The following is a 12,628-nucleotide window of genomic DNA, read 5'->3' on the forward strand; positions in this document are numbered from 1 at the left end:
TTCCTCGCATTTCAAATCATTGACTTGATTCTTGCGCTCCTCTGGTCTGCTGTCGGGAGTCTGTATAATATTCGTTATTTCAGTCCGTGTATGCTTAATTTCTAGTCGGTTCCCCAATATAACATCGAGGGTCTCATTAGTTTTCTTGTAGATCTCATTAAGTTTATCGGCGGCTTCTAAACAGTTCTTGAGAGACCTTAAAAGTGTGGTTCTGAACTCTATATCTTCCATTGACAATTTTGTCCTGTTTCTTTGTCTCCGCATTTTGTTATGCTTCCTTGGTGCACCCCCTAGTGGTCTTTGTGCCCAGTCTTATAGTTAAACCTTGATTGTTGTAGCTAATACCAGGGAGGGTTTGACCTCCAGGCCAAGTGGCTATGAGAATCAGCTGTGTGTGCAGTGAGAGAACTTCTGTCCTCTAGGGAGGTGCTAATCTAGCCTTTGCCTGAGGCTATCCGGCAAATGCCTGTGTGCAGGGCTTGAGCGGGGCGGGTCGCACAGGATCAACAGGGTGGGCCGGAGAGAGCAGTTATGGCGGCTCTCAGTCCTGTCCCCAGGGGCTCTGCCTCTCTGAGTCCCAGCACCCGCTGCAAAGCTCGGAGAGAAAGCTGCACTCGCTCTGACCGAAGCCAGACAGTCCCGCTTCTCCCGTTTGAGTCTGGGTCCCTAAAGACTCGCCCGTATCTGGAGCTCAGAGTCTGCGACTCCCTCCCGATTGAAAACGCCAACCGCGCCCTCCCCCGCCAGCCCGCTCCGCGGACTCCGCACCTCAGAATTTGACTTCAGCACTGCGCCTCCTCTGAGTGTCTGTATGCGTTTCTCTTTCCTCCTAGTTGTAGGACTTCCACTCAGCCAGCGTTCCTGTGGTTCTGGGTGATGTCGGTTCCGTTTTTTAGTTTCACTTTTGAAGTAGTTGTTCAAGGCAGCAAACTCCGGCGTTAACCTATGCCGCCATCTTGGTTCTCCTTTTTTTTTTTAATAGATTCTTACTACATTTCCTGCCGTTTTCTTTTCTTTTTTTTTTTTTTTAAATATATTTTATTGATTTTCCATAGAGAGGAAGGGAGAGAGATAGAGAGAGTTAGAAACATGGATGAGAGAGAAACATCGATCAGCTGCCTCCTGCACATCTCCCACTGGGGATGTGCCCGCAACCCAGGTACATGCCCTTGACCGGAATCGAACCTGGGACCATTCAGTCCGCAAGCTGACGCTCTATCCACTGAGCCAAACCGGCTTCGGCACTTTGAATATTTCTTGCCATTCCTTTCTGGCCTGCAAAGTTTCTGTTGAGAAATCAGCTGACAATCGTATGGGTATTCCCTTGTAGGTAACTGAGTTTCTTTCTCTTGCTGCTTTTAGGATTTTCTCTTTGTCTTTTGCTCTTGGCATTTTAATTATGATGTGTCTTGGTGTGGTCCTCTTTGGATTCCTTTTGTTTGGGGTTCTCTGCGCTTCCTGGACCTGTAAGTCTATTTCTTTCACCAGGTGGGGGAAGTTTTCTGTCATTATTTCTTCAAATAGGTTTTCAATATCTTGCTGTCTCTCATCTTCTGGCACCCCTATAATTCTGATGTTGGTACGCTTGAAGCTGTCCCAGAGACTCCTTACACTATCTTCGCATTTTTGGATTCTTTTTTCATTTTGCTTTTCCAGTTGGGTGTTTTTTGCTTCTTCGCGTTTCGAATCTTTGACTTGATTCTTGCGCTCCTCTGGTCTGCTGTTGGGTGTCTGTACAATATTCTTTATTTCAGTCAGTGTATGCTTAATTTCTAGTTGGTTCTTTATCACAATATCGAGGGTCTCATTAGATTTCTTGAGGATCTCACTACGTTTATCGGCGGTCTCACCAGTCTTTTCGAGGGCCTTACTAAGTTTATCGGCAGCTTCTAGACAGTTCTTGAGAGACCTTAAAAGTGTGGTTTTGAGCTCTATATCTTCCATTTCTGACATTTGCATCCTGTTTCTTTATCTCCACATTTTTTTATCTTTTCTTGGTGCACCACCTAGTGGTCTTTGTGCGCAGTCTTGTTGTAGTTAAGCCTTGATTATTGTCGGCAATACTGGGGGTGATTTGACCTCCAGGCTAACTGGTTATGAGAGTCAGCTGTGTCTGCAGTGGGAGAGCTTCTGTGCTGGATCTCTAGGGCGGTGTTAATCTAGCGTTTGCCTGAGGCTATCCAGCAAATGGCTCTGCGCATGGCTTGGGCAGGGCAGGTCTCCGGGGATCTACAGGGCAGGTGGAGCGAGCAGTTATGGCTGCTCTCAGTTCCGTCCCTAGGGGCTCTGCCTCACAGAGTCCCAGCAACCGCTGCAAACCTCGGAGAGAAAGCTGCCTTCTAGTTTCGACCGAAGCCAGACAGTCCCGCTTCTCCCGTTTGAGTCTGGGTCCCTAGAGACTCGCCTGGATCTGGAGCTCAGAGTCTGAACCTCCCTCCCGATTATAAACAACAACCGCGCCCTCCGCCGCCAGCCCGTTCAGCGCGCACTCTGCACCTGAGTATTTCACTTCAGCACTGCGCGTCCTCTGAGTCTGGGTATGATATTCTCTTTCCTCCTAGTTATAGAATTTCCACTCAGCCAGCCTTCCTGTGATTCTGGATGATGTCTGTTCCGTCTTAGGTGTACCCTTGCATTGGTTGTTTGCGGCAGCAATCTCCGGCGTTAACCTATGCCGCCATCTTGGTTTCAACCTCGGAACTGTTTTTACTTACATTTTACAGATGAGAAAAAACTGAGGTTCCATGCAATTAAATGGTTGTCCACACAAATTGTGCCCAGCTGTGTGTGCTCGAGTGCTTCACGTAAGATCTGCATCTGGGGTATCTGGTCTCGTACCCACACTCCTCCGCTGTGCTCCTCGAAAGAATGTTCCCCACATGTTCACAGTGGTTACCTTTGGGTTAGTTCATAGATTATCAACTTCTTCTGCATTGAACATATATTTACTCTGTTACCAGAAAAATTATCTGTATGAACAGTTTATCTTCGCATTGTCAGGCCTCAGTACCATTAAACCCAAGCTTTTCTAAGCTTTGTTCACCCAGCTGAAGTTTCAGCATAGTGGCTGAACTTCCAAAACAGGTAAATCTGTAGAACTTGAAACATTAGCAATCACATCAAAGACCTAAAATACTCCCTTTTATAAACTGGCGTCCACGTAGTCAATTGCTTATAGTCAAAATCCTACCATAGTGACCCTCAAAGGGTCAGAGTGGAAGGCTTTCTCCCGGGCCAGGCCGGGGCCTTGGCAGCGTGCATCTGTAGCCCAGGGCAGCAAAGGCTGCAGGAGCCAGCCACGTGGCACTCTCTCTGTCATAAAAAAGAAAAGCACCTCTTTGTGTGGTTTTCAGAGCTATTCTTTCTTGCTGATTCAGTGGGAAAGGTAAAACTGTTGGCTGGCAGGGTAAAAAGAGAGAAGCTGGGTCTGCTGTCTTCTGTTCATGTTACATTTCCATTTCTTTTACCAGTCTCACCTCAGCCAAACCAAGAGCATTATTACAAAAATATAGAACATCTGAAAACTGAAACAGAAGGAGAAAATTATGTACGTACCTCCAACTGCATTCTCTTCAAGGATGACATTTCCTTTTATCTGCTGCTTCATGTCTGGGCAAGGCCATATCTGTAGGATCATTTCTAGAATATAAACTATGAGGTATTTGTAGGTAGCCTGATAATTTACCTGTGACATAGGCCTCGCTTAAACAAATAAAAGGTAGCTTGTTCTCTGACTTCCTCACTTGTGTCCTAATACCACACTTCCCTGCCGCTGCTCTGGCTCTTACCACTTGTTCCTCTGCCATATAAACTCACCATCTTAGAAATTTCTTCAGTTTAGTGATGTGTCCTTACATTTCTCTGTACTTTGGTGCCCTCCCTCAAGTTGTACATAAAGTAAAAATATTACAGCATTTTTTATGTAATTCACTTTCATTTAAGAAAGTTTTTTGAATGTCTGGATGCCTTAGGAGTTCAGCGCTGCTTTATAATTTTCTCTACCTTTACTAATCCTATGTCAGCCTACCAAGAATTTATTGTAACTTATTTATTGTAATTTATTTTTTGTTTGTTAATCCTCACTAAGGATATTTTTTTCCATTGATTTTTAGAGAGAGTGGAAGGGAGAGGGAGGGAGGGAGGGAGAGAGAGAGAGAGAGAGAAACATTGATGTGAGAGACACAGTGATTGGTTACCTCCTGCATGCACCCTGACTGGGGCCCGGGGATCGAGCCTGCAACTGAGGTACATGCCCTGGACCAGAATCAGACTTGTGATCCCTCAGTCCAAGGGCTGATGCTCTAACCACTGAGAACCAGCCAGGGCTTGTAACCCTTTTTGATCTCCTTTGTATTTTCATCTAAGAACATGGAAAACTCCATAGTGAACTTTATTCTTAAAATCTGTGCTTTTTACCCCAGTTCCTGTACTGTGTGTTCCCTGTTCCTGAAAATAAATGGTTATACTCTTTTATATGTATCATAGCAACCAGAAATCTCCAAAGGGTATCTCAAAATGTCTCTAATTAGGGAAGCAGTTTTTCCTGTCTCTTGTTATACACAAGTAGAATATTTAAAAAGCCGGTGACTACTTGGGAATAGTTTAAGATACAATTTTGTTAACCTTTTTTAGCTCATAAGTGTTTGACTTTATTTGAAATGGAGAAAAAAGTGAAGGCTCTGTATGACTGTGTTATATTTTCAACTTTACAGTCTGAATAGTTGTGAATGGAAAGTGGGGCTAAGGTTTCACAGAATTTATTAGGAAAATAACATTATTTTTTTAAAAATCCAGAACTTTAATCGCAAAATATATGTCATAATATATTAAGAGTATTTTCAACCATTTCAACATGATAAAATAGGGGGAAGTAATGTTGTAGACCAGGGGCCTCCAGCTCATAAGCTTGTAGGGAAGGGCGGGCCGTTGACAGTGGTGTATCTCTGACAAAGTGAGGAGAGCCTGCCCTGGTCAGATGGAGGTGGAACCTGCTCAGGCTCAGCCAGTCGTTGTCATGTGGCAGTTAAGGCCCAGTTCGGCTCGGATGTTTCAAGAGAAACTTGGAAGCTGGGTTCTCATGCAAGAGCTCCTGATCTTTCAATGTAGGTGACTAATTTTACAAAGATTGTTAATTAACATAACAAAGTTTGCATATAGATAAAAAGAAACAGCAACAGTAGTACTAAAAGACCCATAATGAAAACAACCAAAAGATGTGTTTTGTTTTGTTTTTCAATATATTTTATTGATTTTTTTATGGAAGAGGAAGGGGGAGGGACAGAGTTAGAAACATCGATCAGCTGCCTCCTGCACACCCCCTACTGGGGATATGCCCGCAACCAAGGTACATGCCCTTGACCAGAATCGAACCTGGGACCCTTTAGTCTGCAGGCCGATGCTCTATCCACTGAGCCAAACCGGTCAGGGCAAAGATGGGTTCTTAATTTGGTAGATGAGCTGTGCTCCAGATTTTTACTTTATTTTTATCTGTAAACTAAACTCCAACTTCTTAGAAGAACAGAGTTTGCTTTTAGTCTCCTAAATAAGTTCAGGCAAATAAACATTTTTAACCTTGGGAATATTTCACTGTTTAATGAATTGTTAATATGAGAAAATATATCCAGATGTAAATTACTACAAATCAAAAGAGATCACAAATCAACCCCATTGGTTTGTTGAAAAGCAGGCTTTATTTAGAAAACATTCTCTGAATTTCCATTATTTAATTTGTAACGAATTTTAAATCACATAAATATGAATATTAATAATAATGTACATGTATGGCTATTTGTACCTATAGATTTATATTAAAAATAAATACAAAAATAGGAAAAAATTTCCTATATGTTTGAAATTGTTGAAAATAAAAAGTTTGGCAGAAAGTAGCCATAAATATGTATCGTGTCAAACATATTCAAGATCTTGAGGAGGAAACTATGAAGTACAACAATATGGTGAACACTACTTTCCCTAAGATAAATTGTGTTTTTGTAAGTACTACCATGTCTTTATTTTTACTGGGTAAGAAGATGTATTTTTAACTCCTTTAGTGACCACATTAAAAGACAATTATGTCTTTTAATATATTATATATAATGACTAGAGGCCTGGTGCATGAAATTTGTGCACGGGTAGGCTCCCTAGACCTGGCTGGCAATCAGGGCTAATCTGTGGGGCAATCGACGGGGCGATTGGGAGGCCCCCTGCTGGCACCTGCCTTGGCCAGCCTGGGGCCTGCGGGCTGGGGGCAACTCCTGCGTTGAGCGTCTGACCCCTGGTAGTCAGTGTGCATCATAGCGATCAGTTGTGCCAGTCATTCCGCCCTTCGGTCGATTTTTATATTAGGCTTTTATTATATAGGATCTTATTCTGATGATTTATTATTTTAATAATTTAGTGGGAGATATGATTTAAAACTTCAGTAAAGCCTTTGTTCACCTAACATAAACATACATATATATTTGTGTGTAGAAGCATCTTTATTCTGCCCTCCTAGGAAAAGCATATGCACAAAAATATAACAAAAGAAATTAAGAGCTTTTCCTTAAGAAAAATAATTTTGACTCTATAAAATGAACAGTGAAATTGTACCAGGTCTGAGTGTGGACGCTGGTGTGAGGCTGTTTTATGTTAGAGGACAGGATGAATCCCCCAGATCTCTGGCAAAGGCCCTTAAATAAGTCATATTGAATCTCTTGTTTCTGGCAGCTGAGAATTAGAAAGGGCCTTTCCGCTCAGTTACAATTCAGGATGAAAGGAGACCTTGGCAAAGACACTACCCCCTGTGAAGGGACTGGCGAGGTGCTGTGAGGTCCTGTGCTCAGCTTTTGCTCTGTGCTCTCATGGCCGAGAGTGTAATTCAACTCTGGCCCCAGAGCAAGGAGGCCTCTTCTTTCAGGAGAGGCGCCTCTGCTACTCCTGGGTCACTTCCATGGTTACTTCTAGAGTCGATCATAAAGTGAGAATTTTTAAGTGGGTACTCTTGGCTTTATGGAAAGTTGTATTCAAAAGGTTATTACATATTTGTGTTCATTACCATTTTAGTTTAAGTATATAGGTGCTTTTGACTAGGAATTTCCATTAGAGTTGTTTGTAAAATTTTTCACCTTAAAAATAGAAACTATATAATCTGAACAGGGCTCTTATTCTGAGGGCTTTTACTAGCACTTAGTGCTGTTGCTAGTGTAGCCAGTTTGATTACTTGATTAGCTGGTGATTACTATAGCTTGCCATTTTTATGTTTACAAAAGCAACATGTTCCTGGCAGAATGAAACACAAAAATGATGGTTTATTACCATAATTCCATGGCTGATTTTGCTCATTTTTAATGATTATGAAAAATTTCAAATATATTTTTTAAAAAATATATTTTGATTTCAGAGAGGGAGAGAGAGAGAGAAATATCAATGATGAGAGAGAATCATTGATCGGCTGCCTCCTGCACGCCCCACACGGGGGATCGAGCCCACAATGTGGCCATGTACCCTGACCAGGAATTGAACCATGACCTCCTAGTTCATAGGTCGATGCTCAACCACTGAGCCACACCAGGTGGGCTGGAGAATGTTACTTAGAAACCAAGGTTAGGGTACTAGGTATATTAACTGTTACTGGGATGTGATTGCTCCTAGATCCTTTGAGTGGACAGCAATAGAAAGCATTTTAAAAGAAAAATCATAATTTCATGTTACTATTTCTATTTCAAATTTGACATTTTAGGTTTTAGTTTAAGCCGTTGCCGGTTTTGCTCAGTGTATAGAGCGTCGGCCTGTGGACTGAAGGGTCCCGGGTTTGATTCCGGTCAAGGACACATGCCCGGGTTGCTGGCTCGATCCCCAGTCGGGGGCATGCAGGAGGCAGCTAATCAATGATTCTCTCATCATTGAGGTTTCTATCTCTCTCTCCTTCTCCCTTCCTCTCTGAAATCAATAAAAATATATATATATTTAAAAGTTACCTTTTAAAAAAGGTTTTATCTTAACTTTTTTATATTTGTATCTTTTTTCAGTAACATTATTGATTTCAGTAACATTATTTGCTTTGTGTTATAAATAATATGAATATATTTGCATTATGGATATTATGAGGAGAAGCATTATAGAGCCTGTGAGTGTATTCTAAGCTATTTAATGTGAACCTGTTGATTTTAGGGAGGAATACTGGTAGGGGTAGAATAGAATGATTAGCCCTTGGTGCTAATTTGGATTATTTAGGAATTGGACTAGGTTGGTGTGAATTGGTGGTAAATGGAAAGTCAATATTAAAAAGCAAGTAATTGGCATCAACAAGAGACTAGCACGCCGCGCACGCACATGTATGTGTGTATCTGGATTACAGTTTGATTCAGGCATAAAAATAGTAAACAGATTAGGAAATACAACCTGAGAACTGGGTAGAGGGGTTTTGTATTGCTTCTGTGTAGACCTTTGACCTGTAGGTACCCTTTATTGCATGGGTTGATGAGGATGTGAGCATTACATGGCAAAAACCGTGTTATGCACAGCTAGCCATTCTCTACCTCTCCTACAATTGCGAATGATTGCTTAGATCAGAGTGGTTCTCAACCTTGTCAAACTTGATACCTCCTTTCTATAGTAAATTAATTAATCAATTAGCTAATTGATTAATTTATATATAATTTTTATAGGCACTTATTTTATCCTTATAGAAGCAGTCTCCTGTATTAATGTTCATAGATTAGAAAAAAATTGAGTTCTAGGCTCAGATAGTTAAACCAGATTTTACACATAAATGTGTGGCAGGATTTTGAAAAGAAGTCTTGGGTGAGGCCGTCTTCCTTATGCAGAATATCTAGCACTCCTGGTTCCTTCCTACTTGCCAGTGCTTCCTTCCCTCATCCCAGGACCAAACACACTCGCACGCAATTCCTTAGTGCTCGTGGGGGGGTCGCACTTGTGGAAAACCTATTTGGAATGATCTTGGAGTTTCTTTTGTCCCCCAGATCCTACTTGCTTAGTTACTCATGCTTAATTGGTCATTTATTTGCCAAGTTTCTGCTGCAGGCTCAGGTAGGGTTGGGGCCAGTGTCCTGAACATGGCAGATGGTAAGAGGAAAAGAGCAGGTCCTGATGGCCTGGCAGACGAGGCCACAGATGAGGAGGTTCTAGGCCTGGCACGTTGGTGAGAGGAGCGCTACTGCTCTGTGACTTGCAAACTCGTGGCAGGAGAGGAAAGATAGTGATGCTTGTTCCTCCCTGGGCTTTCCCACTTCTAAGCGGAGAGGAAATTTAAAAACATACATATTCCATCTCACTAGTCATCAGATAAATGCCAGTTAAAATAAGCTGCTGAATTGCCCTTACCAAATTTGCTAAATTTAAAAACCTAATTCTGTCAATGATGAAGAAAGGGGCAGCATGTATTAGAGCCTTAGACATGTCAGTATTCTCTTGCACACTGTCCACCAGTCGTTGCAACTGTTTCCCACTTCAGGACCTGCCCCACATGGACATCATGTCTGTGGTTGCCTCCAGCTGGACACCTGCCCTGCCCCCTGGTTTTTGGGCGCGCCGCTGTGAGTTTTCAGCTCAGTCGCTACATTTTATGGAAGCTTTCATGACTTTCCAGGCTGATGCGCAAGTGCTTTTTTAAAAAATGTGAGTTCTTTTGTTGATGACTTAACGTAAATTTTAAGTATGTTTTTCCGTATATTCTTATTCACTGTGGACATTTTGAAAAACAGAAAAGTAAAAAGAACAAACTTAAAAATTTTATACTCCCTACTAGGAACGTTTCGGTGTATTTCCTTCTGGGTTTTTTACTATCAGCCTTCCTGCTTGTCTGTACACTTTTCTCAACACTACCCTCAAATGTCGGACATGAAAGTGAGCTGGGAGGTTCGTAAAAAAGTAAACTAGAAAAGAGGAGGCGGCAGGGGTTTTCTAACTTTCGTCTTTGCTGTCATTTTTTATGATCCCAGCCCTGTGCCCTCTTCTCTCACCACAGGCTTAGCGGCCTTGATCAAATCTTGTAACTCTCTGTGCTTTGTAGTTTACATCTTAGACTGGCATTTTCATTTCTAAGTGTCTATAGACAAATGCTTATTCATGAGCACAAAGAAACATGTACAGCTCTGGCTGATTTGACTCAGTGGATAGAGCGTCGGCCTGCGGACTGAAGGGTCCCAGGTTCAATTCCGGTCAAGGGCACATGCCTGGGTTGTGGGCTCAATCCCCAATAGGGGGTGTGCAGAAGGCAGCCAATCAATGATTCTCTCTTTTCATTGATGTTTCTATCTCTCTCTCCCTCTTCCTTCCTCTCTGAAATGAATAAAAATATGTTTAAAAAAATAAAAGATATGGGATGTCTTTTTAAAAAAAGCATGTACAAGAGGTTTATCACTTTAAATGTAATAGCAAAAATTGGAAACAGTCTAAGTGTCAATCAATAAGATAATGATTACTTCAATTATGGCACATTCACATTATCTATTACCATCCAGCAGTGTAAAAATAATAAAGGAAAATCTATATATCCCAACATGGAGAGTCCTCTGAGACATTTAGTGAAATGAAATGGAAACTATGCTCGATTGGTGTAAAATAAAATGTCCTAAAGCATATTTGTATATATTTATATATATTTAAATGTTTCAAATGGAGTCTGGAAAGAAAACACTAAGCTGGTTAGAGTGATTACTTCTTCTTCTTTTTTTTTTTTTTAATGTGTTTTATTGATTTTTTACAGAGAAGAAGGGAGAGGGATAGAGAACTAGAAACATCGATCAGCTGCCTCCAGCACACCTCCTACTGGGGATGTGCCTGCAACCAAGGTACATGCCCTTGACTGGAATCGAACCTGGGACCTTTTAGTCCACAGGCCGACGCTCCATCCACTGAGCCAAACCGGTCAGGGCGTGATTACTTCTTGGGGAAGGATGTGGGACTACAAGGAAGCCTCATGGCGGGAAAAAGGGTTTTTTAATCCTCACCTGAGGATATGTTCTTATTGATTTGAGAGAGAGAGAAACATCAGCCAGCTGCCTCCCCCATGTGTTCCCCAGCCAGGGATCTAAGCACAACCTTTTGGTGCATGGGTTGATGCTCCAAACAACTAAGCCACCCGGCCAGGGCCCCCATGAGAAATTGTTCTTTAAATGTTTTTTACAACCACATCTTTTTTTCAGAGTCTGGGCAGGAATATGCAGCATCAGGCAGTTGTAAAAGTCACTATTTAAAGTTTTTAATGGTATAGCCTCAATCCCCCAAGGAATTCTAAAGGGACTTATTTGTGCTCAGAAAGGTTAAAATTAGAATTGCTGAAATCTGTGCTGTATTGTCTTTTCCTTGGGTGCAAGGAAATGAAAGAGAAGCCATCTTTGGGGCCAATGGCAGTGCTTCAGTTAGGTTTTTGCTTTTGGTGCAAGTTTATTTTTAGCTTTGAAATCTGATCTTGCTATTATTATAATTTTCATTTATTTATTTATTTTTATTATCATTATTTTTAATACTCATCCGAGGATATTTTTTCACATTGATTTCTAGAGAGAGTAGAAGGGAGGATGGGGGAGAGAGAGAGGGAGAAACATCGATGTGAGAGAAACACATCAATTGGTTGCCTCCCACACACTTCCCTACAGGGACTGAGGAACCTGCAACCAAGGTTTGTGCCCTTGACTGAGAATCAAACCCACAACCCCTCAGTCCACAGGCTAACACTCTAACCACTGAGAAAACCGGCCAGGGCTATAATTTTTTTTTTTTTTTTTATAAAATGATTGGTGACAGTAAGGTAGTTGGGAAAGAAATGGCCCACATGGAGATCATTGAGACAGTTTACTCTGTTTCCAGATGACCAGGTTAATGTTTAAAGGAGTATGAGAAGAAGTAATCCATGAAGAATCATCAGATGTGCTAATCAGCCTGAAAACTAAAGGATATTGCTGTTGAATTTATTTATATGAATTCTTTTGTTGGTGACGCTGACAGTTACGGATTTATGAACTGAGTCCATTATTTATTGCTGCCTAACAAAACCTAAAACAGGAATAATCATGTGGTGTCATAGTTTCTCTGAGAAATAAATTCAGGCAAGGTACAGTAGGGATGTGTTATCCATGATATGATGTCTGGGGATTCAGCTGGAAGAATCAGGCTGGAAGCAGAATACTGTTGGAAAAAAATGTTTTAATAACTTTTTCTAGTAGGCTTCCAGGACTCCATACGTTCCTGACTTTTCTCATGCATCTGAGGTGTCTTTGCTTATTCCTCCCTTATGGTTGAATGTCCTGGAGTTCAGTCTTTTCTTTCCTTATTGGTGTCTCATCTACTCCTTGGTGATCCATCCAGTCTCAAGGTTTTAAACAGAGTAGGTGGGGGTGGGGGTGCGGGTTAGTGAATGGGTAGGAAGATGGGTGGATGACTGGATGACCATTCATCCCCAACCACAGCTCTCCTTAACCTGCCTACTTGGTATTTCCATTTAGATGTCCAGTGGGCACCTCCAACTTAATATATATGAAATAAACCTGAGATTCCACTGTCTTCTCCGAAAGCTGCTCCTCCAGCACTCTGCCCCATCTCAATGAATGGCAACTCTATTCTTTCATTTGCTTAACCCCCAAAACTAGGAGTTACCCTTAATTTCTTTTTTCTCATACCCAATATC

At 41.6% G+C, this 12,628-nt stretch overlaps 1 protein-coding gene across 1 annotated transcript in view; it reads left to right on the plus strand.

Moving 5' to 3' along the window:
* NUDT3 (nudix hydrolase 3) overlaps positions 1–12,628 on the plus strand; it is a 96,781-nt gene that overhangs the window by 50,809 nt on the left and 33,344 nt on the right. The window lies entirely within an intron of this gene.

The sequence above is a fragment of the Myotis myotis genome, unplaced genomic scaffold, assembly GCF_014108235.1.
Source record: "Myotis myotis isolate mMyoMyo1 unplaced genomic scaffold, mMyoMyo1.p scaffold_m19_p_7, whole genome shotgun sequence".
NCBI lineage: Eukaryota > Metazoa > Chordata > Mammalia > Chiroptera > Vespertilionidae > Myotis > Myotis myotis.